Source organism: Pinus tabuliformis, chromosome 1_2 (genome assembly GCF_031772625.1).
Source record: "Pinus tabuliformis cultivar Carrire ecotype Pingquan chromosome 1_2, CPIR1, whole genome shotgun sequence".
Taxonomy (NCBI): domain Eukaryota; kingdom Viridiplantae; phylum Streptophyta; class Pinopsida; order Pinales; family Pinaceae; genus Pinus; species Pinus tabuliformis.
In genome coordinates, this window is record NC_142298.1 from 1007501696 (window position 1) to 1007528238 (window position 26543).

General features: G+C 39.9%; 1 protein-coding gene across 1 annotated transcript in view; it reads left to right on the forward strand.

Annotated features, from left to right (window-relative positions):
- LOC149209495 (uncharacterized) overlaps positions 1-26543 on the forward strand; it is a 99008-nt gene that overhangs the window by 22910 nt on the left and 49555 nt on the right. The gene's annotated exons all lie outside the window — the stretch shown is intronic.

Below are 26543 nucleotides of genomic sequence, written 5' to 3' on the forward strand. Positions count from 1 at the left end.
AATCTTGATACATTTGCTTGGACTGACACCAAGATGGAACATCCTTGATTGATTGGTAACATGATGGATTTCATCACATATGCAGAGGCATGGGGACTCTATGGTTTTGGACATTTGGATATGGAAAGAAAATTTGCATATGACAAAGTCTGTTGGACTTACAAAAGGTGTAGATGAAAATTGGAAATCTAGGGTTTCTAAACCCTAGAAGACTAGAAGTCTTCGATAAGAAAGCTCTAGGATAGGATAAAATGCTAGAGTTAGACCTATATTGATGTTTCTGCTGAAAGAAGAAACCCTAGCTCATGCAAGGAAGGAAAGGAAAGCAACGTGCTGATGAGGAGGATAGGATGATGAGTTTGTAGATGGATTACAATGATTTCTGTAAGAAGGCAAAGATCAAGAGGGAGTTGACTTTTCCCTACAATCCTCAAAAGATAAGTGCTTCATATCTTCTTTCCTGGATTACTATTATTAATTTAATTTTGGTTAGCCTCTTGTCTTTGTGTCTTTTGCTTGGTTGCAATTGTTTCTCTCATGACCTCCTACTGAGGGTTACAGGTAAATCGTGAAGGCTGCCAAGGCTCTGGTAGTAGATGAAAGCATTGGAAGAATGAAACAAAGCTTGTAGCAAGGGGATTCTTCCAGGATCAATAATTTGTGTTCAAGAGAGAAATTGTACTAATCATACCTGATGACCAGAAGAGCTCCTAGTTTATGTTGGAAATACTGAGAGGGGGGGTGAATCAGTATTCCTTTTCAATTGTTACTTTTACTAGTTAGATCACTTATATTTAGAACACAAAATGAATAATAAGAATAAATGCCTTCTTAATTATTTCAATAAATCAAGTACAATATCTCTAGGGCTCCAACCCTAGATGAAGACACTGATCTTCAATCTCCTAGGCTCCAACCTGTATTTTCCAGGCACCGACTTGGACTTCCAAGGCTCAAACCTTATCAATTTTGAGGCACCAACCCTATATCTGGTTCAAGCTCCGACTTGGTTTCTTGAGGACTCTCATCCTCTAAGGCTCCAACCCTATCTTCCAAGGCACCAACTTGTCTTTTTGAGGGTCCAACCTCTTGGGCTCCAACCCTTGCTTTACTTCGTTAAGATATATTTGGTTATACTTCACGACTCCCAATGCCTTCTTCAACGGGCCTTGTCAATCTTCAGCGTCAACAATGCCCTTAATCTCTAAAGCTCTTAGCTCATTAATGACAACTTTGTCTTCTCAAAAGGTGTCTCCTCTTCATGTTACCCAAACAAAAGTTCTTCAAGGTCACCTCATGATGGGTTCAATGCATCATGGTCTTCAATGATCTCCACAAATCTTCAATATGCTGTTTCACAAAGTTCTCCAACTCTGCCCTATTCTCTTCTCAAGAGAAGACTCCAACAATCTCTATTTTTCCAATCCAACTAAATCAACACTTCGACCACGACAACTAGGACAACTTCGACCACGACAACTATGGCAGTTGCGACAACTTCGACCATGGAAACTACAGAAACTTCGACCACTGTAGTTTCAACCATGGCAACTACGACAGCTTCGACCATGACAACTATGGCAACTTCGACCACGACAACTACAATAGCTTCGACCACGGAAACTACGACAACTTCGACCACGACAACTACAACAACTTCTCTGCTCCTAGCTCGAACCCGTGGGAGACTATTTAACCCAAGAACAATTCCACAAACTTGTCTTCCTTGCTTTTCTAGGTTGCAACTGCTTCTCTACCTCTTGTTTTGTCTCCACCAAAAAATCTGAGCTTGAATGGACGAATTTAGGTTTATATTTATAGTGGTTTTTCCATATTCTGAAGGGACACGTCTCTTTGCCAAGGGTTATGAGCCTACTCAAGTCGGCTTGGACAGTTTGACAATTTTTGACATATGCTGATTTCAAAAATTGATTTCTCTTCAACGGTAAGGAATTTGGGGGCGTGTAATAGCTCATTAGAAAGAGGAAAAAATCCTCTACACTCCTATGCCAATCCCATCCTTAAATAGGGTCATTTTACCACCAATAAAATTATTTTTGTGAGACTGTCATTATTATTTTATTTATGGCAGCCATTAGGATTTTAGTTTTAGGCATCCAATGTTTAGGGCTCCTTCTTTATAGAATTAGGTCATCAAGTTGATTAGGATTAGGGCTTCTTTAAAGGTATCATGGACATCAACAAGATTAGGGTGCCTTTTCAATATGTATTCATGGGCATCTTCATTTAAGGCTTCATCATCAATGATCTAAGGCTTTTCATGGACATTAGGGCAAGGGCTTCTTCATTAGGATTAGGGCTTCATACACATAGGCTTCCATTCATGTATCTTAAGGGCATCATAAGTATTAGGACTTGCATTAATGTGTTAGGGATAAGGAATCTTCTAGAGTATTATGGGCATTTAGATCATGCATCACCAATGTACGACATAAATGTACTTGGGGTTTTGTCATGTAGTTAGGGCAACATCATGAAAGGGTTTAAGGCATGTATCACAAGAATATTTGCCACCTCCAACAATGCCATATTGACATAAATGACAACCTTGACCAACAGTTTAGAGGGAGCTGGTAGGCCAACAAGTTTGAAGGATGCCATGATGGAGAAAATTATGCTGAAGAGAAGTCAATAGCGACTTCCAAGTGGATCTACGAGATCAAGTGTGTGGTAGATGGCAACATAGAGGAGTACAAAGCGATATTCGTGGAAAGAAAGCTCTCCAAGAAAGAGGCAGAAGTTTATGAGGACACTTCTATTAGAATGATTATTTATGTTGCTTCTACTATGGGTTGGAAATTACATTAGATGGATGAAAAGACTACTTTCCTCAATGGATTAATTGAAGAATAAGTGTACATAGAGCTACCTCAGGGCTTTAAGGTACATGAGAAGGAATCTCATGTCTGTAGACTAAAGAAAACTTTGTACGAACCTCAGGCATGGTATTCTTGGATAAATGGATATCTGATGAGTCCTGATTGATCTTGTTATTATACGACTTGTTTTTGACTGGAGCAGAAGGGCTCATGTGACTAAGGGAGTAGCAGTGGAAGGAGGATTTGCTTTCGTGATAGAGGGAGTAGTCAAGCCCTGCTTCAATATCAGAGGGAGTTGACCTCTGAGTTTGAGATGAAGGATCTTGGTTGGATACATTACTTCTTGGAGCTAAGTCGGGCGAGATATTCCTTGGTCAAAGGAAGCATATTATTATGATCCTTTAGAGATTTGGGATGACGAACAACCAGTCCATGTCCACACCCATGGCAACTAATCTAAAGAAGCTTAGTGGTAGAGGGAGAAGCTAGGATTGCCACAATAAATCAGAAAGCAACTGTGGTGATGGATCTAGTGAAGAAGCCTATCAGTTTATGGTTAAGCCGAGGCATGCGACACATGTGTTGAGTTACTGACATGGTACATATTTCAAATGATGAAGTACAACTGCAGGGATATACAAATTTAGATTAGGCAGAGAGTGTTGAAGACAGGGAGAGTGCGTTAGGATGATGATTCAATTTGGATTCTACTTTGATATCTTGAATGGGCAGGAAGCAGGCATTTGTTGCACTCAGGATTGTAGAGGTCGAGTATATTGCAACTAGTTTGGCTAGTTGTGAAGCAGTGTGGGTTCAAAAGCTACTACAGGGTTGTTTGATTATGTGTAGGAGACGATCATGATGACAGGTCAAAGGACATTGAGATAATGGTACTACCACATCTGGAACATGTTATAGAAGGGAGTAGCGAGGCTCTTATGCATTTCTATAGATGAGCAGGTTGCTGGCATTCACAGAAAACCTGTTTCCCAAGATGACGTTTATATACTTCAGGGACAAGCTTGGAGTGGTTGAGAATGCTTCCCTTAGTTAAAGGGAGTGTTGATGTTGTAGCCTCAAGGGGCAAAGATTCTCCCTAGGTCAGGATATTTACAGGTCATGGGTATGGATTGGGGGCCATGTAATGTGGCTACGGAGATTAGCCCAAATTACAACAAGGCTTGGAGTACTCCCACAGTCAGAGGTATCTAACCATATTGTCAAGGGTTATTTAGCTAGTGGGTTGAGTGAGTGCCTTATAGCATCTGGCAAGTGTTTTGCCATTCAATAGCATGTGACAACATGTGGGAATGGTAAATGGACCCATGGGTTCACCATTTGTCAGGGGGTACTTGACATGGTTCCAAGTGACGACTTGGTGACCCAAGTGTCAGGTGGTACTTGACCATCCAATGGGTAATTGGCTTGTCAGCGACTGGATCCTTTGCAAAAGAGATGTGACTAGTGGGTAACTAGATCCCTTTGCATGATGCTTTCCACATGGTTTTGGAATAGAACATGAGTTGGATGGATTCATCAACATAGCTAGCTCATTCAATGTTTTCTTGGGAGGGAAATTTTTTTCATTAAGAGAGCATCTGAAGAAGTCAAAGAGAATACCCCCATAGCTAAGAGGGAGGTTTGAATTTTGGTAGTTGCAGTTGGTATTCATAATTCATATTAGGCCACAAAATAAAAGAAAATGAAAAATTCAAATTTGGTTTCAAGTCGGCTCTAAATAAAAGGGGGAAAATTTGAATTTTAAATTTTGAAGTTGCCTCCAAACTTAAGTTGGCCCAACCAAGAGACACACCAATTCGGGCTTATCAAACCACTATATATTGCGAATCAACTTCCTCACTTGAAGAAAAAATTTGGATCACCTCAAGATCTTCTAATTTCTGTTTACATGTGCGAAGGAGAGAGGAGAGAAGAAGATCTAAGTTTGACCAACCTTTGACTCGCGTTGACCAATAGTTCGACTAAGTTTTCAATGGAGTAGTTTGACCAAATTTCAAAGGATGTTTGACTGTAGGTCTAAGGCACACTTTGACCAAAATTCAGAGGTTGTTTGTCCACAAGCCTCAGGTAGTTTGACCACAGTTGAATAGGGCTTCTGAGGCAGTTGCAGGACGCCAAAATTTGGCCTATTTGAACTGAGTTGACTAGTTGTTACAAGAGGCCGAGAATATCTCTATTCGACCATCTTTGACCTGGGCTTGTTTACTTCTTAGTTTGACTTTATTTGACTGGAAAAATCAAATTGTATCTCTTGTTGAATTGGACAATTTCTCTAAGAAAAGGTTGCACTTGTTGGGTTTTTTCCCTTGTTAGGGTTTCCCCAAAGGAAAATTTGTGTCTCTTGTGTTTGGCCGTCTCTTCATGATCCTACTGTAATTATTGTTTTACTGTTGAGATTTTCTATATATAATTGCTTAATGATGAACATGACATGAGATGAATTGGTTATGTACCTGAGAACTTTTTTTGCATGAATCTAGAAAGAATGCTGATGCCATATGACAAATTTGGACAAGTAGTTGTCAAGTAAATGAGGATGCCAATAAATTTTCAATAGCTTGTACTGTTTACCAAGTCCCCCCCTTCAAACTTTGAAAGTTTGAGGTTTTCCTCCATAGTAGTAAGAAAGGGTTTACAGGATGCCACGTCGACTTCTTCAACAATTATGTAGCATACTTGGTTTGACTAAGGAAGATTTGATGATGTTGTTGGGAAACTTCTATTCCAAGATAGTATCAAAGTGGGCCCAAGCCTGTTATTTTGAATCCCTTTTGTAGTTCTTGTTTCACCCGCTTGATGTGATCTTCATGATTGCCTGTAATGATCAAATCATAAAGTACAATGGTGACCAAGTTTGGTTTGTTCGTCCTGAAATAACGAGTATCATTAGACTCATCGCGATGAAAACCAATGTGTCTGGGATATTCATTCATTTTGGCATACCATGTTCTGGGTCGTATAAAGCTTTGATAATTTTTACAAACTTTATGCTCCTTCCCTTCAACTTCGAATCTTGGTGTTCGAGTATATAGAATTCTTCTTCCAAATCACCAATAAGAAAGGGAAATTTTTACATCCATTTGATGAAGTGTCCAATCATATTGTGTAGCCAAATTTATCACCATTCTTCTTGTGTTCTATTTTTTGGTTGGGGCAAACATTTCTTCATGGTCAATCCCTTCTTTTTGAGAAAAGGCTTTAGCCACAAGTCTTGTTTTATACTTCTCTATTGACCATTTTCTTTATACTTAATTTGGTAAAACCATTTGTGGCCGAAGGGGTTTAACATTTGTTGGACAATCTACAAGTTTTCGTGTTCCATTTTTGCAATTATTGAGTCATATTCATCCACCATGGCTTGTTTCCATTCTTTATGCTTCATTGCTTCTACAAAAGTTTTTGGTTGAATGGAATCATGAGTGACTAAGGAAAAAATTGAGTTGAACTTTTAGTTCTTGTCTTGTTTTATTCATCTTCATGAACATCTTTTAGTAATTTTGTGAACCTTTTTGGTCCGCTTTGTTGTCCCTGTGTTTAAGTTATCGTAGTAGTTCTATCTCGTGTTGAAGAATCATCATCTAAAGAAGAGTTATCTAACTCATTAATATTCATACTGGAAGTAATGCGTAAAATCTAGATCCTTCATCTCAAACTCAAAGGTCAACTCCCTCTGACACTGAAGCAGGGCTTGACCAAGGAAGTAATGCATCAAATCTAGATCCTTCATCTCAAACTCAGAGGTCAACTCCCTCTGACACTGAAGCAGGGCTTGACCAAGGAAGTAATGCATCAAATATAGATCCTTCATCCTCAAACTCAGAGGTCAACTCCCTCTGACATTGAAGCAAGGCTTGACTGCTCTCTCTTTTTCAAAAGCAAATCCTTTTGTCACTGTTGCTTCCTCTGCCACGTGAGTCCTTTTTGCTTCCGTCAGAAACATGTCATTCAATAACAAGACCAACGAAGACTCAACAGATATCCATCAATCCGAGAATACCATGCTCGAGGTCTATAAAAAGCTTACTTTAATTTGTAGACAAGAGATTCCCTCTCATGTACCTCAGAACCTTGACGCAACACTATGTACACTTCTTCTTGATTACATTGAGGAAAGCGGTCTCTCCATTCCATCTAATGTAACCTCCAATCTATAACATAATCAATAGAAATAATAATTCTAATAGAAGTGTATCTAACAACTGGAGCAAATGTCTCCTCATAGTGGGAGAACCCTCACGAATCTCTCTTTGTACTTCTCTTTGTTGCATGCATGATCATGTAGATCCACTTGGAAGTTACCATTGACTTCCCTTTAGGTCTCCGCACAATCGCCTGCTCCCTCTGAACTAGTAGCTCTTGACATGGTTCTAGACGTTAGTACAATTTCTCCCTCTTGAACACAAATCACTATAGCTGAGTTTATGCTTGATCTTGGGAGAATCAACAAACTTTGCTTCGTTCTTCTTGATGCTTTCATCTGCTACCAGAGCCTTGGCAACCTTCATGAAGGTCATGGAAGAAACGATTATAACTAAGCAAAAGATACAAAGAGAAGAGGCTGACCAAAAATAAAGCAATAATCAAGGAGGGAAGATAGAAAGTACTTATCTTTTTATATGAGAATTGTAGGGAATTGTCAACTCCCTCTTGATCCTTACCTTATGCAAACTCATTGTGCTAGAAATGTTCATCCTTGTCATCAACTACTAATGCATGTAGCTTTCCTTTCCTTCCTTGCATGATTCACATGAACTAGGGTTTCTTCATTCAGTGCATTCATCAATTCTAGGTCTAGTTCTAGGGTTTTATCCCCAAACCTTAGGGATTTTCTAAATCATAGTCTACCAACTCTTCCAAGAAAGGGCCATACTTTAGCATAAGAGTTATGGGTTTTGAAGCTTTATATGCAAGAGCCTTTCTCCACAGCTCCCTCCAGCTCTGGGGTAACTTTAATTTGTTCTGGCAAGACCCTAGCAACATATCTTAGCCAATGCAAACTTCAGCAGCATATACAAGGCATCTCTGATACATGACTGTCTTTTTCTAAACAGATTTCAACTTTGTCCTTGAAGCCACCCAATCAGGCCTAAACATGAGCCCTTGTCTTGGCCCTGCTAATCTGCTTTCTAGAGTTCTATTGATCCCTTTCTACTATCATGTCAACAAAGGCAAAATACTGCAGGTCGAGCCAAGTCTTTCATAGATAATGCTTCATGAAAGTAAGATGGCTACAAAGGAGGGAATAAGATCATGGCATTCAAATGTCCTCCAGAAAATCTTTCAAAAAAGAACTTGCTCCATCAACCAATCCCAAATATACGTGTAAGGAACAACCCTTAAGTGGCACGAGCATGGTCCTATTCAAACCAGACTTCCTTTACAGAATGATTATTAACTTCTGTCTTTTGGGGCACAAACAAAATACTTGGCAATTCTTCGATGATCTCTCTCAACCCTTCCAAACCAAGCAGCTTGGCCTCCTCAAAACCATTGTAGAAATAGGAACTATTTGGCTTTTATAAGGACAACTCCTGCTCTGAAATGACTCAGCTTTCACAAGTGGATTTCAACCTCCAAAGTGTGTCTTCTAGAATATTACTACAACCACCAAATAAGCCTGCTGCAATTAATGCAGTCAACTCCCAAAGAAATGGATCTCGGCCTCTAAGTGGAGCAGGTTCTCGGCCCATCAACTTGACCTCCTGGTGATTTTTGACCCCAATAAAACTCAACCTCCAGAATAAATAACTCAACCTGCTAACTACTGAGCAATTCAGTCTCCTGGTGTAGAAGAAATTCGGTATCCTCTTCAAGTGATCAAACAATTCAATTTTCAGATAAGATGAATCTCGGCTCCAATAGAAAAGTGTATCAGTCTCAACAGAATATTGAACTCTGGCACTTCAAAATATGATCTGCCCTCAGCATTTGGTCCTTAACAACTAGTTTTGTCCTCAATACAATTCTAGAAAGGATACCTTTAATCTTGACGAATTCTGCCTATAAGGAGACTTGATCTGGCTGGCTGAATATCTCGGCCCTTCTGTAATAAATCACTGACTCAACAAATACCCTGATGATGATAACAACTTGGTTTCCTTCAAGAACTTGGCCTCACCATGCAGAACTTGGCCTTCTTCAAGCCTCTTTAATGGCTGCCCTTTAACCTTGCTCTGAAACCATGTTGATTTATCATGATCTTCTAAACTGATAATTCTTTCTAATGATTTCTTTAACCAAGTTCACTTATGTCACATACATCATTCATCAATGTTACATAGGAAATTTCAACAGTAATGCCATAATGAAAGTAGGATCATAAAGAGACAGCCAAGCACACAAAGAGACACAAATTTTTACTTGGGAAATCCAAACTTGAGAGAAAACCCAACAATATTTTCTAGGAGAAATTCTTCAGTTTAGCAAAATTACAATCTGATATTCATAAGTCAAATTACATCAAACAGACCACAAGATTCCACAAGTCAAACCTTGGTCAACAACTTGGTCAAAGCCTCAAAGAACTCGGGCAAATTAACCTCAGGAGACTTGGTAAATAACCTCTGAAACTCGGTCAATTGGCCTTAGAATTTCAGTCAACTAGCCTCAAAATTTTGGTCAACTGTGCCTTTGAAATTCAGTCAACTGGCCTCAATTCGGTCAACTGTGCACCTGAAATTTCAGTTAATGTAGGTAAAAACAGACTTGGTCAAACTGCATCAGAAGCTCCTCCTTAACTTGCGTGCTTGTAAGGAAAATCAGAAGATATATGATGGTGCGAATTTGTCTCCAAGTGGTGAGGTCGAGTGCCTTTATATAGTGATTGAGGGTGCTTAAATTGGTGTGTCTTTATGGCTGAACCAACCAGATCTTTTGGGGCTGACTTGAGCATTTTGGAAGCAAATTAAATTTCAATTTAAATTATAAATTTCTTCCTTTTAATTCCTTTTGAGGGCTGACTTGAATATCGACCGTAGCCACCAAAAAAATCAACAACATTATCAACAAAGGGGAGCCTCTAGATATTTGGCTAGAAGAGAGCTTTTTTGAAAACTAAATGTGAGTTTGAACAATAGGAAGCATATGAAAGAAAAGAAGTTGAGACTGACCATATTTGATTGATTTTCTTGAGGTTGGCATGAAGCTTGAAGGAAAAATTTGCACGAACTGTGGGCACTGCCATGAGCATAGTGTCATCCACAAATTGTTGCTGTGAGATCAGATGATTCTCCAAACATTCTTAAACTTTTATTCTACTTTTTGCAATAATTGCCTTGAGAAAGCGACTAAGACCCTTTGCCATTTAAAATGAAAAGGAAGGGGGAGAGAGGATCCCCTTGCCTAATTCTTTTAGAGGGGGAAAATGTAGCTGAGGGTGAACCATTTTTAAGAATGAGGAAGGCTGAAGAGAGGTAAGAGTCATTATCCAATTGGTCCAAGCTTTGGAAAATCCAAAGGCTAAAAGAACAAGATGGATATATCACTCACTCAATTTATTAAAGGCTTTAGACATGTCAAGCTTGATTATCATACCTGCCTTTCAAGATTATTTCAAAGAGTGAATCATTTCATGAGCTACAATGTTGCCATCTAGAGTTTGACAACCTTCCACATAGCCTACTTGCTTAGGGGAGATTAAGCAGGGTAGGAGTGGTTCGAGACTATTTGCAATAAATTTGGTTTTGATTTTGTAGATAACATTACATAAAGAAATGGTCCGAAAATTGCTAGGATCTTAAGCCTTGTCAATCATGGGAGCAAAGGCCCAACAAGTCGAGTTGAGAGCTGGAAGAACATTGGAGAATCTTTGAGAGTCTTCTACTAGTTCCCAAACATCTAGACTGATGATAGGCCAACATGATCGAAAGAAGTCTATGGTAAAGCCTTTCGGCCTTGGAGAGCTTCCTTTAGGAATATTCATAACAACTTGCTCCACTTTAGCTAAATTGATTTGTTCTAAGAGCATCATTATATTCTTATGTGATCAACCTTAGAATGTGTTGCATAATTTTCTCAATTGCAAGGCTATGATCAGGTTAAGTCTTAGATAAGAGAGAACTGTAGTAGTCGATAAGCTCCCAGTTTATGTCCTTGTGATCATAATTGAAGGGATAACGACTCATTTCTTCAGAGAAGTTGAGAGCATAGTATTGTTAAGTACCTCCATTACTCTTCCTAGTCAAATTGCATTCATTCAGTACCTAAAGTTTTGACTCATCATGTGTATCACCAAAAAGGTTATCATTGTCATCAGGTCTACCATTTGAGTACTCTTCAAAGTAATTGCATGAAATTTTGTATTGTGGGTAGATGTGCTATGTGAAGAGGAAGATAAGTTAAGAGAGATGAACATTAGAAAGATGACTTTATTGATGGTTGTGTGTTTTTGAGTTGAGAAGAGGTTGTTGGTTGCACACGGGTGACACCCCAAGGGAGGTGTAGCATTCAAGAGACAAGGACTGTGTGTTGTGTAGTTTCAAATAGAGAGAACTAACTGGCCATATTGCAGACTGCATGACAGTAGGCAGTAGATCTCTAGGGAGACATGGGTTACGATATGTCATGTGATGAAAACATGACTTGCAAAGGTGGCGTGTTTGTTGATCATCTAAAGATAAGTAGTTGAAGAAGAACTTGGACAGAGGTTGAGTTAGGAGTGCAAGAGGGTACAACAACAAGAGAAAGGAAGATGAAAAGTGTAGTGTAGACAAATTGAAGTCTCCCATAGGTTCGTGTCTATAAATTTGCTGAGTTGGTGCTCAACTAGGGGACTGAAATCTCCTGTAGATTGGTGCCTATAAAAGTTGCAAGTTGGTGCTTACTTTGTATGGGGAAGTTTACAAAATATTTACGAAGAAAATTTGTATAAGTGTTTCTTATATAAACATCTGTGTTTCATGAGTTATGTGCATCAAATGTTTTAAAGGCTAAAAATTGTCAATAGTAATGGAATATTGATTCAACCCCCCCTTCTCATTATTTCCAACACCTTGTCCCGTTATTTTATTTTTTTAAAATTTCTCTTCAGCAATACAGTTGATTTACTTCACCCCCCTTTAAAAGAATTCTATCTCATACGATTGCAACCGAACTTGGCCTCGATGATCCAGTACAAACTTGGCACCTGTGATTTAGAGATCAGTATCTCAGAGTTTATACCATGTTAATTTTCTTACCCTAGTAATCAGGTAATTAGTTCTGAGGAGAATTACATCTACTAAGTAAAAACACAACTAGGGTATTAGCTGAAATAATTATAAAAAAAAGCAAATTTACTAATCTCAATCACATAAGTGGCACTCAGATTTTGCCCAATCCTAATTCTTCATTAAGCTCTGAACTTACTTGGGCTCCTTTCCTAGGAAAATGGCCTAATTGAGTAATTACATAGAACACTGGATCTAATCCAGCTGATCAACCCTCTTTGGTTGATCTAGATCTCCTTGCTGTTTCATTCTCTGGATCTCGTGCTATTGTATGGTGTCTTCTCCTTCTCCCTAGCCTTTCATTTAGCTAAATCCCTAACCCTAATCTCAAAAGTGATTGACAACTGAGATTAGATCTCGCCTCACTTGAGATCAAGGGTTGAAATTAAAATATAATCACTAAAGGAAATAATTTACTTGTTGAGAAATCAATAGGGCTATAATTAGGGTGATTTCCCTTATACTTGATAACTGCTTGTGATGTATTTTTATTTTTTCTTGATTATTAACTTCTTCACTTATTATTATGTTGTTCTTATCATCAAACAACAACCAAAAACATGAAGATCTATAATGCACAAGAATTCAAGATGGAGGCTGCAACCGAGGGCCAAAATCTCTCCTCTTGGAAGGAAAACCCACAAGTCTATTCTCTTTTGATAGATTCTTCAAATGACGAATTCCAAGACATCTAAACCTAAGTTGCACGAAATGCTTAAACGTTTCGAAGTTTCCGAAACGGGAATGTTTAGAAACGTCACCTCCCAAAAATGGAATGTCGACTGAAACTTTAGCTGGAACGTCATATATATATATAAATAAATAAGTGAATAACACATTATCTTGCAAGAAACAAGGGAATAAGACCCATATATGACAATTTAGAAGGAAAAACAAGTCTATATTAACTCTCATAGATGATTACATGATGGTCGAGTTTAGGCTGAGTTTCGGCCAAGTTTCGGAGTTTCAGGTACGGGTATGACCTGAAACGCCGGGTTTTTAGAAGTTTCGTGCAACATAGCTCTAAACCAAGACAAAGCCAGAATCAATGAATGAATTGAATTGATTTACAATGAACAATGAAGTTCAATAAATAATACAAAAGTATTTACAGAAACAACAAGTTTGTACTAAGAAAATAGAAACAACAAGTTTCTAATAAGAAACTGCTAATAAGATCACAGACGATCTTATCTACATAAATGAGCATTAAACACTAAAATAACATTATTCTAATACCCTCCCTTAATGCTCAATCTATTTACAACACCTATAGACCCTCTGAATTTTACAAACTTATCAGGACCAAGGGGCTTGGTGAAGATGTCTGTTGGTTGCTCCGTTGTGGGAACATATAGCAACTGAATGGATCCGTCTTCAACAAGCTGTCGAAAGTAGTGACAATGGGTTTCCACATGCTTTGTTCATTCATGGAAGACTGGATTCTTGACGAGTTTGAGCACTCCCTGATTATCACAGAACAAGGGAGTAGGACCTGCCTGGAAAACATGCATATCCGCAAGCATACGTTGAGGCCAAATTGTCTCACAAGATGCCTTAACTGCTCCCCGATACTTTGCTTCTGTTGAGGAGAGAGCCACTGCCTGCTTCTTCTTACTAGTCCATGTGACGGCGCTGGATCCCAGACTAAACACATACCCAGCTATAGATTTACGGTCATCAATCAAACCTGCCCAGTCGGAATTTGTGTAACCACTGAGTGTAGGATCTGAACTCTGAGTGTACAGAAGTCCATAATTAGGAGTGCCACTCACATAACGCAACACACGCTTTGCTGCTATCCAATGATCAGCCTTAGGCGCTGACATGAAGCGTGAAATCTAGCTCACTGCAAAACTGATATCGGTCTAGTGGCAGTAAGGTAGATGAGGCTGCCCACTAATTGCCTGAATAAAGTTTCATCCACAAGTGGTGAGGATGACTGAGCTGAAAGTTTGAACCCTGGTTCCATAGGAGTTGTGGCAGGTTTGCAATCCTGCATTTTGAACCTGTCCACAAGATTTCTGGCATACTTGGACTGAGAGAGAAAGATGTTGTTCTCAGTCTACTAGACTTCAACCCCCAAACAGTAATGAAGAAGTCCCAAATCTGTCATATCAAAAATGTTGCACAAATCTTGCTTGATCCCATGGATCAAATATGCTGAACTGCCAATAATGATAAGGTCATCCACATAGACAACCACAAACAAAATATCATCACCAGTATGTTTGATATACAGGTTTGCATCAGATGGACTTCGCTGAAAGCCATGATATGTGAGGTACTTATCAATTTTCATGTACCAAGCCCGAGGGGCTTGTTTCAGACCATAGAGTGCTTTGACTAATCTATAGACTTTCTGTTCTTGACCGGCAACCTTGAATCTTGGAGGCTGCGTCATGTAGACTTCTTCCTGTAAGTCACCATTCAGAAAAGCACTCTTTACATCCATCTGATGGACTTTCCAACTGAACTGAGCTGCTAAGGCAAGGACGAGCCGTATGGTACTCATCTTGGCTGTAGGAGCAAAGGTCTCCTCATAGTCTATGCCTTCCTTCTATGAGAACCCTTGAGCAACAAGGCGAGCCTTATACTTGTCTAGGGTTCCGTCAACTTTGTATTTCACTTTATACACCCATTTGCAGCTAATGGGCTTCTTCCCTGCAGGAAGATCAGAAAGGGTCCAAGTGTGATTCTTCTGAAGACTCTGGAATTCAGCTTCCATAGCCTGTTCCCACTCAGGTATACCCTTAGCCTCTGAATAGGTTTGAGGCTCAAAAATACTGTGTACGTTAGCCATAAGAGCAAAATTTACTGTAGGCTGCTGGTTGCTCTTATTTTTGGAAGTTCTACCTTCAAGGAGCTCATTATCCCGGAGATCACCAATAGTTTTAGCCCACCATTTAGGCCAGAGAGTAGAAGAACCAATATCTGGAGTAGGTGGAGGAGGCTCAGGAACAACAGGAGCAATGAGAGGAGGATTATTTTCCGGAGGGAACTCAGGTAGTGCATCATCAAATACTGATGCTGCATCATCCCTCCCATCAGGTGGACCTAACAGAAGAAGAACATTGGGAGGTTGATCCTCAGAACATTGCTCAGAAGTAGGGGATTGAAAGAACCCTCTGTCTTCATCAAATACTACGTCCCGACTAAAGATAAGACGATCAATGTCTAAATCTATCAGACTATAGGCCTTGTGGTGATCACTGTACCCTGTCATCATGAGTTTCTGGCTTTTGGAATCTAACTTAGAGCGCTTAGCAGCTGGAATCCAAACATATGCAATCGAGCCAAACACTTTGAGGTGACTGATCTTAGGCTTACGGCCAGACCAAACCTCTTCTGGAGTCTTCCCCTTAACAACCTGAGTAGGTGATCGGTTAAGAAGATAGATAACAGTAAACACTGCTTCAGCCCAAAATTTGTTCGGAACACTCCTGTGTTGTAACATGGAACGAGCCATTTCAACAGTCGTATGGTTGCGACGTTCGACAACACTGTTCTGTTGAGGAGTGTAGGGTGTAGTTAACTGGCGTTTGATGCCATGGGTATCACAGAAGTTGGAGAAAGCAGAAGAACAAAATTCCCCCCCCCCGTTATCGGTCCTAAGAGTTATGATATTACAACCAGACTCTTTTTCAACTAAGGACTTAAACTTCTGAAAGATACTAAATACATCAGATTTATGTTTTAGAAAGTACACCCACATCTTTCTACTGAAATCATCTACAATAAGCAAAAAATATTTGCAACTAGTAACTGAATATGTATTCATAGGACCACAAATATCAGCATGAATTAACTGGAGTACCTTAGATGCGAGCCAAGATTCTCCATCCTTGAATGAAGACCGATGTTGCTTGCCAGCTTGACATGCGCCGCACACTCCCAACTGCTGTGTTTGAATATCAGGTAACCCTGACGCAAGTCCCTCCCGAGATATCTGAGAGAGATACTGAATGTTTAGATGCCCATATCTCTGATGCCACAGAGTGCTGATGGGAGAAACACGAGCTGCTAGAGCCACTTCTGGAGAATCACCGGTGTCAAGAAGCCTGTATAGACCATAATCCTTTAGGCCAACAACAATCGTAAGACGAGTTTCCCTGTCAATAATGGAGCGCTTGTGCACACTGAACACCACATCGAGCTGAGGAGAGTTCCTCATAATTTGGCTGACAGACAACAGATTAATTTCCATACGAGGAACATAGTACACATTTAGGAATATAAGTGTGCGCCCATCAGTCTGGATCTGAACTGTACCTCTGCCAACCACTGTGTACTCCTCACCTCCTCCGAATACCACGAAATCACTGAACGATGAGAAGTCTGTAAACCAGTCACGCTTGTGAGAGAAATGACGTGATGCACTAGAGTCAATGTACCAGGCAGAAGACGGGGCATGATCTGAGGACCTCTTAGCCATAAAGGCGTAAAAAGCAGATTCCTTTTGCTCGGAATGTTTTGCAACATTCGCTTTCTAATGAGACCCTCCCTACTTCTTCTGTTCAGAAGCAATTCTCTATCAACAATTTTTCTTCATGTGGCCGAACTTGTGACTGTAATTACACTGTACACTTTTCTTCTTAGCAGGATTAGAAGCACCACCAGTATTGGAAGCAGAAATAACAACCTGCACACCAGATACAAGAGCACCAACAAGGACACCTGATAGAGTTTCCACACCAAATAAAGTACCAACAATGAGAGGTGTAAGCATCACAAGGCAACCAGGAGGAATCATCTCTTTTAGCGAGGCATCAGTTGATATCTACACACAAGTTCCATAATCTAGCTTCGCATGACCTTCCATCAGACCAGGAGTGGTGTTGAATTGCCTCCTAACCTCTTCAACCATTTTCAGTGCTGCATTACCAACACTTTTCATTGGTGTCACTTGCATTGTTTGGAGCCTTCGTCAGCCATGTTGCAATTCAAACTGTGGATGACGTGCTTCTTCTATCCAGTCAAACCCAGTCAAATCTCTTCCAGCTGCATAATTTCGACCCCCAACTACAAAATTTCGACCTCCACTATAGGTCTGAAATTTTTTGCCTCTGCAACAGTTGCTGCTTCCACACGTGTGAGGAAAATTAGGGCTTCCAAGGCTTCCTTGCTCCTTTGCTTGGGTAGCTTCTCCTTCTAGGGTTAGTAGGTGACCTAAAAGTCCTTTCTTTCACCAATTTCGATCTTCTTTATGCAACTTGACAATTTCGACCTTGTAGCTGCAAAACCCTAGCCTTATCTTCGCATTTGGGAGAGAGAGAGGGTATCAACCCAAAAACTTCGTCCTTCTTCCTTGTATCCTTCTTCGCTTGTCTTTCTTCTGCCTCTTCTTTGCTTGGATGATGAGGAATGAGTGAGTGCCCATAGGAGCTCGAGTTCTCTCCTATATATAGGCTTCCAAGGAGGACGACATGCCCTAATGAGGCCGACTTGGTCTTAGAGGGGTATTTTGACACTTTAAACACAAAAATAATTCTTTTAACATGTTACAAGATGCCCAATGGGGTCTTCTTTATATGACAATGGCTTTATTGACTTCTTGATTCTGACAAACCCTAGAAGCACTCAATGAGTGCTTGACCTATAAATAAAATGTCCTTGAGCATGAAACCCATGCTACAAAAAATAACAATAATAATTTTTTTTTCTTTTTACAATATAAAAGAATCAAGAGTACATTTCATATTTATGAAGATCAAACCTAGTTACATATTTCAACACTCCCTCTGAGCTAGGGAGGTATTCATAATGGTACATGGACATTCTCATACTAAGGAGATATCACAAGAATAGTTGGATTGGTAAGCCATCTTATTAGCTATTATTTCAGCGTATCTCATTGCATCTCATCATACCAACTAGCATTGTTACATATCAAGGCCTTGACTAACAACTCTATCTCTCCTCAAGATCAGAGCACAATGCTGGTGAGATATGACTGATAGACACCATCATCATTGTCTCTTAAGGCACATACCCCACCTAGATGTTCACAAGGTATGTCCTTTTAGGACAATTTGTGTCTTGGAATAACACATCCTCAAGGAATTTCCTCTTCGACTACTCTTACCTATTGGATGCCCTACCTCATCCTCAATGAGTATCGAAAATTAGATGCTTACCCAATCCGTCATTCTTTCTTCGCAAAGTGAAGACAAGAACGATGTGTCTATCTCTCCCTACTAACTAGGGTGGAGATATCAACCAATCCAAGCTTGTCTCTCAAATATACAAGTTTCTTATTAGGAAGAGATTTTGTCAAAATGTCAGCTACCTACTCATTGGTGGAGATATACTGTAGCTACAATACTCCATGTTGCATCAACTTTCATATGTAATGATACTTGTTTATGTGCTTTGCCTTTCCATGGAATACTGGGTCTTTAGACAACTTCATGCAACTGGTGTCATCACAATGTATAACTGTAGGGTCCATCTGTCCTTCAAACAAGTCAGACAACAACTTCCTCAACCAGATAACTTCTATACTAACTTCACATGCTGCAATGTATTCAACTTTAGCACTACTCAAAGCAATTGACTCTTGCTTTCTACTCATCCATGATATCATAGAGGATCCCAAGCTAAAACATCCTCCAGTAGTGCTTCTTCCATATGTCTCACTGCCTCCCTAATTAGAATCTATATATCCAATCAATTGGACATCATTCTTTCTATCATATTTCAGGCAATAATGGATTGTTCCTTGCATATATCTCAGTATATGCTTGGCTGCTATCTAATGGTCATATTTAGGCTCTATCTGAAACTAATTGAGAATATTCACTACAAAACAAATGTCTGGTTGAGTGTTCACAAGATACATTAGAGAGCCAACCAATTGTCTATATCTTGTAGGATCCATGAGGCTTGAATCAAAACTTCTTAACCTCTTCAAATTTGTGATCATGGGGGTTTTCATAGGTTTTCAGTCCATCATGCCAAATCTTTGCAGCGTTTTAATCACATATTTTCCTTGACCTAGATATATTTCACTAGGTCCTTACCAAACTTCCAATCCCAAGCAATAGTGCATCAACCCTAGATCCTTCATATCGAATTCTGCAGCCAATTGCTTCTTGCAGACTTGCACTCTTGAATATGACCTTCCACACATGTTATGATAAGATCATCCACGTATAGAAGAATGATTATGGGTTCACCCTACACTACCTTGATATAGAGATTCAGATCAACAAAACTCTTTGAAAAACCCAATCTTTGTAGATATGTGTCCATCCTTGCATACCAAGCCCTTGGAGCTTGCTTAAGGCCATAAAGTGCCTTCTTAAACCTGCAGACGTGAGTCTTTCTATTATTCACTTCAAATCCTAGGGATTGTTCTATATGCACTTCTTCATCGATAGTACCATTGAGGAATGCTGCCTTGACATCCATTTGATGGATGTTCCATCCCATAAGTGTTGCCAAAGAGACCAATGATCATATAGTTGTGTATCTAGTTGTAGGTGCAAATGTCTCATTATAATCAATGCCTTCTTGTTGGGAGAAAGCCCTAGCCACAAACCTTGCTTTATATTTGTCAATACTTTTATCTGCCACATGTTTAATCTTATAGAGCCACTTGGAAGTTACCACAAATTTGTCTTTCGGCCTAGGAACGATTTCCCAAACTCAGTTCTTCATTATTAATTGATATTCTTCATTCATAACATCTTTCCATTCTTGATGATTGACAACCGCTTCAAAGGTAGATGGTTCTGCTTCAATCAACTTTGTCATATAGGTTGCATACCTTGAATATCTTTTAGGCTTCTTGCTTTCCCTGAATATACCCTTAGTTGTTTCATGTCTTTCTGCATCTTGAAGAGTAGACTTCAACCAATTAGGTCTCTTTCTATTTTCAAGAATGACGATTTGCTATATAGGTTCAGTGGGACATTCTTCTTCATGATTGGAATCCTCTTCCTCCCTAGAACATTCTTCAAATATAGGAAGTTCTTCATCATCGTAATCAATCGGGAGATCTTTAGACTTCTTATATGCAACGCTCACATATCGACTTACTTCAATTTGGTGCCCCTCCTTTATGTAGATCCTATATGCCTTTGAGGTGTTACTATAGCCAACAAATATGCCTTTCATGCTTGTAGGGTCCAACTTCTTTCTTTTATCTTTTGGAATGTGAATGTAGATAGGACAACCAAATATCCGGAGATGGTCTACACATGGTTTCTTCCCAGTGAATGCTTCTCCAAGAGTCATCTTATCAGGTGATCCGTGAGGACTTGAATGTAGACAACTGTTTTAGATGCTTCACCCCACAAAATTTGAGTTAAGTCTTGATCATGTAACATATCTCTAACACTTTCTTCAATTGAGTGATTCTTTCTTTCTGCTACTCTGTTTTGCTCTGGATTAAATGGAACTATCAACTCCCTCTTAATTCCTGTCTCATAGAAAGCTGCGAGCTCCTTGGATGTGTATTCTCCTCCATTGTCAGATCTCAATATTTTTATCCTTCTTTCTGTAATATTTTATACTTCTGCTTTGAATTCTAAATTTTTTTCGAATACTTCATCCTTGGACTTTAGCAATCATCCTTGGACTTTAGCAAATAGATCCAAGTTTTCCTTGAGTGGTCATCAATGAAAGTTACATAATATAGATGACCTCCGAGAGATTTTGTAGACATAGGACCACAAACATCAGAGTGAATGAGATCCAGGGTTTCTTTTGATCTTGAAGCACTGCTTCCAAATGGTTTCTTAACATTTTTACCTAATGCACATCCCTTGCAAAATCCTTCATGATCCTCCTTTAGTTCAGGGATGCCATTCGCCATTGTATTTAGAGTTTTTAAGATTTTGTAATGAAAGTGTCCAAACCTTTTATGCCAAAGCTCACATGGGCTAACTTCAATGTGAACCAAGGCTTGAGAAAGAGACGTGTAAGTAACCTGTAGAGTCTTCCTTCACTAATCCCAATGACTTTTGCACTGTTGATGCTAGAACCTTATCCCATACCATAACTTTTCCATCTTTAAAGGCAGCCCTATCTCCCTTATCTTCTAGACATGAAATAGGAAGTAAATTCTTTTGCAAATGTGGTACACATAGAATGTTGTTGAGATGTATGTTTCCTCCATTTTCCAGCTCCATCGAAGTTGATCCATTTCCTCTTACAGGGTAGCTCTTTTTGTCTCCAAGTTCAACAGAGTAGGAAGACTTTCCTCTGGATAGGGTCTTTAGTTGTTTGTGCTCACCTATCATATGTGTTAATTTTTGGCATCTCAGTGACAACTTCCAACCACGGGACTAGATTCCTCTTTTTTTCCTCTTACAGGATAGCTCTTTTTGTCTCCAAGTTCAACATAGTAGGAAGACTTTCCTCTTGATAGGGTCTTTAGTTGTTTGTGCTCACTTGTCATATGTGTTAATTTTTGGCAGCTCTGTGACAACTTCAGCCATAGGACTAGATTCCTCTTTTCGAGAGGACCAATTTTGACTTTTGAAGCACTTGACTTGGACAAGGGAAAGTGGATTTTTGAAGTGAAGCCCACAGTTGCACAAATTGTCAAGTCGGCCTAGAGAGACTAATTAGCCCTCCTCCAACACCTATAAATACAAGTGACCTCCAACTCATTTGGACACACATCAACTCACAACTTCTCATCTCTCCTCTCCTCATTGGTTTGTACAAATTGCAGGGTCTCTTCACACATGTGGGTTGGAAAAGAAGGACGAAATTTGAAGCAGACTGCAACTTTCACCAACTTTGACCAACATAGATTTTGACTTTCTGGGCCAAATTTTGGTTTGATCTTTTGAGGGCATTTCTGTCTTGGCAGGCTGCAATTTTTGGCAAAAAAACTGAGGAAGTCTGGGCACTTTGACCGCAGACCTATTGCAGACTTTGACCACAGGAAATTGCAGATTTTGACCACAGTTTGACTGAGTTTTCCTTCATGTTTTGACTTGCTTTGAGTGTGAAAATTTCTTTTTGTAGAGGCCGAGTTGACTGACCTTAAGATTGAGAAAATCTGGGTAGTTTGATCGGGGAAATTGTAGACTATGACAACAACTTTCTCTCTCCTTTGACCAATTTTGATAGGGATATCTTTGACTGTTTTGGGCTAAACTTGACTAGCATTCAAGGCCACATTTATTGCTGCCTTGACCAAGTTAAGTGGAGGGTTGGCCGTTGACTGTTGTGTGTGAAAATTTCTAAACTGATATTCTACTACTGCAGCAACTGATTTATTTCACCTATTTATTATTCACAATAAGTTATTAACGAAATCCCTTGTTATTAAAATAATTTCTACTGCATTTATCACATAATTACCCAGAGAAAAAAATACATGCACAAGAACCAATCACATCAACACAGTTATTTTTGGACAATTGTCCCTGGAAAGACCCAATGTGGGAAAACCGGTGCAGCGGATGAGGGCTTTATTAATCTTCAACAACAATTTCTTTTACAAGGAATGATTTTACAGGGAAACTGAAAGAAAACACCTAAGACTTTCCCTTTGAGACCTTCTGACACTTTGGAGACCTTGCTCCTACTTTTGCGTCACCCCTGTGTCACTTTGTGTGGCCCAACGTGCCTCTGAGTGGCTCTGTGTCCCTCTGCATCAGCTTGTGTAGGCTTTGCGTCTCTTCTTTGGACTGCGTCTTTCTCTGTGTTGTCTCCCACTGTCCCTGCGTCACCTCCTCCTCTGTCATTGCTTGCTGCTGATGCCCTCCTCTTCCTCCACCCTGCAACTCTCCCTCTGAAATCGATCTCCTCTACTTGAGAATCGATTTTCCCTGAGATACTAAGTATCTGTCGGTGTGTCTCCAAATGATCCTCAAGTCTTCTCTTATACTTTTCCTAATCAACGACTAAGATTAAAACAAACTCGATCCTTGTCTCTTAGAAGCTTCTCACCCTTATCTTTATTAATACCCATTAAAAATATTTATTATTTTAATAACTCCTCGTCCTGGAGGAATTACTCAAAACGATTTCTGGGTCTGGAGATCTCATGTGCCTTAGCCTCTCCTCCAAATTTCAAGGCTAGAGCACATTCGATGCTACCAAAAATCAACATTGTGGACTTGTTACGGTAGATTTTGACTGTTGTTTACTTGGATAGAATAACAGATTTGAGATAATTAACTAGATTTGACTTTTCATCATTGGTATATTGGATTTATGGTTAGTTGACTTGGTTGATAGTCAAAGCCTTTGACTTCGATTCTTGTTGATAGATATTGCTCATTGTACTCTTTGTTGAACTTTTTATGAAAATCTAATAAAAGAAGAATTACAAAGGGTTTTCCCCCTTGTGGGGTTTTTCCTTGGTCTTTGACCAAACTAATGTCTCTTGTTGATGTGTTGATTGTCTCCTATTTGTCATTGCATTTAAAGTTCTATCTTCAATTACTGTTGATGAATGGAAAAAGATTGCTATTTGAAGAATTGAATTGGGCTAAAGTAATTGATATAAATTAGAGCAGCGTAAAAATTAACAATATGTTTGGATGCTCCATTGTAAGTGCTGAGGATAACCCTTTGTCCTTCGTAGTAGAAGTCTTGGTATATGATTCTTGATAGATAATAGGAGATTCCAAAATTCTTTGATGCCTTGCTTAGTTGACTTGCCATCATAGGAAACTTCGCCAATGACTTCTTCAGAGATGTAGTGATCTTCATCATGCCCTTTGTCTACCTTAGCTCTGATACCATGTTGAGAAATCAATAGGGTTATAATTAGGGTGATTTCTCTTATACTTGATAACTACTTGTGATGTATTTTTACTTTTTCTTGATTATTATCTTTTTTTTGCTAAAGCAAGAGTAGTTCCTTCTATTTCATAATATCAAGAATAAAGTTACAAAATATACAAGAACCCTGCATTCCAAGAGGTGACAGGGAAACAAAGGGCATGATGCCAAAGTAAAGCATCACCCCGCAACAACCACCAGTATAATCTTTCATTACATACTTTTGGCTGAACCATTCAAAACAAAGGCCTGATCTCCGACAAACAAACATCCAAATAACTCAAGCGAAAAGCCCATCAGGCCACGTGGCCCCAATAAAAAATCACCAATCGAACTGACGGTAAACACATCCCCATGCAAACGGATGACACCCCGAAGAATTGCACCACCAAAACTGCTCAAAGAAACCGCGGACCCCACCAAACCCACGACCCCACCAAACTGCTCGATGAATCCAGAGCGTTGAATTACCTTGCGCCATCGGACGGCTGAGCCAAAAATCGCGCGCCCAAGTCGTCGACCTTTAGGGCGCGGGGAGAGTGGTTTTAGGACTGGGCCCTCCTCCACGTGTCAAGTTATCTATGGCATCGCTGCCAATAAACAAAAACCACTTTTAACAAAAAATCGGTGCGATTGCTACGAAACCGCCTACCCCACCAAACCCCCGGGCCCTACCAAACTGCTCGATGGATCTTGAGCGTTGATTTACCTTGCGCCATCGGACAGCAGAGCAGAAAATCGCACGCCCGAAGTAATCGACCTTTAGGGCGCGGGGAAAGTGGTTATTGTACCGGGCCCTCCACCACGTGGCATGATTTCTATGGCATCACTGCCAAAAATCTGAAACCCCTTTTAACCTGAGAGCGGTGCGATCGCTGCGAAACCGCCCAGAGGCGGTTTTGACTTCCGTCACTGAAAAATTAGGATGATGCAGAAGTTTCTGATGCTGCTTTCTATGGTCCGGGAAGCTCTGATGCCTGTCATTGAGAATAGTCCTGATCGTGGTCCACTTGACCTCTAACCTTGGCTTACCTTTCATTGTGCATCTTTTTGTCCCCCTTGGTGTAGCCCTCTGACTGCTGACATTACTAATTGGGTTCTGTCATTTTGCGCCTATACTCTTCTTTGTCCTCTTCCGCCTGGTTATGGTTGAGTTTTTTCAGGTTACTCTGCGCCATTATGTTCCACCTCCTTAAGATTGCGCTGTCCTTGCTGCTAACACCTTGGTTGGCTAGAATGTCAGCCAATTTATTGGCCTTTCTCCTCACATGAATAAATCTGAGAGTGCGAAGTTCCTATAGATGCACTTGAATTCTCTGAAGGACTCTAGTTAACCTCCAGTGTTTTGTGACCTTTTCCGGCCCTGTTCCGTTACTGATTCTCTTGGTAGCGTTTATGACTAACTCTGAATCCGCTTCTATTATGACATTTTGGCAATTGCTCTGTATCAAAAATTCTAAGCATTGTTCCAAAGCCATTAGTTCTGCCATGTTGTTAGTGGCTTTTCCTAAGTGACCATGGAAGAGGGAGATTATGCTACGTGTATCATCCCTTAGAACCCCCCAAAACCAGCATCTCCCGGGTTGCCTTTGGAAGCTCCATCAATGTTGTACTTTAAAAAACCTTCAGGGGGGGATGCCAGAATTCCTCCACCTTTTCTCTCATGCTTGCTATCCTGTCTAGACCTTGAGGAATAAGCCCCTGCAAGTCTAACAGCTGGAGGATTCTTAACTCTCCAACTGTGGGAGGATTTTTGGTGAGATTCCTAACCATGGTGACCACTGTCTCCTTTAGTTGTTTTACGATCAGCTCCACTAGGCTAAGAGGGGCAGACTTTACCTCTTTGAATATTCTTTTGTTCCTTTCCTTCCACACATTCCAAATGATGAAACTCGGCAGAAGATTCCAGACACAGTTGAGAATTTCATTATCTGAAAAATTATTCCTCTAGTTGTTTAGAGTGTTGGCAATACTTTCTTTGTCTCTATCAGATTGTTTGAAGATGTTGGTAAAAAATTCCCATATCCTGTTGGTGAAAATGCAGCTGTTGAGAAGATGCTCTATAGTCTCCTCCTGGGTCTCACAGAGTTGACATCTGGAGGGTCCCAGCATGCCCCTTTTTTTAAGGTTGTCACATGTTAAAATTTTCCTGTGGTAAACTAACCACATGAAAAGTTTGATTTTCATCCAGCCTTTGTGCTTCCAAAGCTTCTGCCAAGTTTTATTAGGAGCTTGGGGTTCCATATCAAGGAGAAAACCTTTAGCTTCCTTGATATTAAAGTTGCCCTCTTTGTTGTTACCCCATCTCAGTTGGTCCTGCCCTTCCATTACTAAAATTATTCTCTGATCCAACAGTCTCTTGAGGGATTCTGCTTTACTGTTGAGGGTTCTGTCCTCTCTGCCCTCAATTTTTTTCCAGATTCTCCACTTTCCTGCATTATGTGAGTTCTCCCAAAAGTCTTTCACTTTTACTAATCCTTGATTGTTAGTCTCTTGCTTGAGGCCTAACAATTATTCCTTTAGTAGATTTGGTTCCTGTTGCCATTTGTCTTCCTAGAAAAGAGCTAGATCTCCCTCTTTGATTTCCCAGAAACTATTTTTTTGCACCACTTCTCTGTTCTCCCAGGCCTTGTTCCATATGGGGGAGCCTTTCACTGTTCCTATCATACGTATGATATCCGAGTCCGGCCAGGCATTGGCATATTTTTCCTTCCAAATG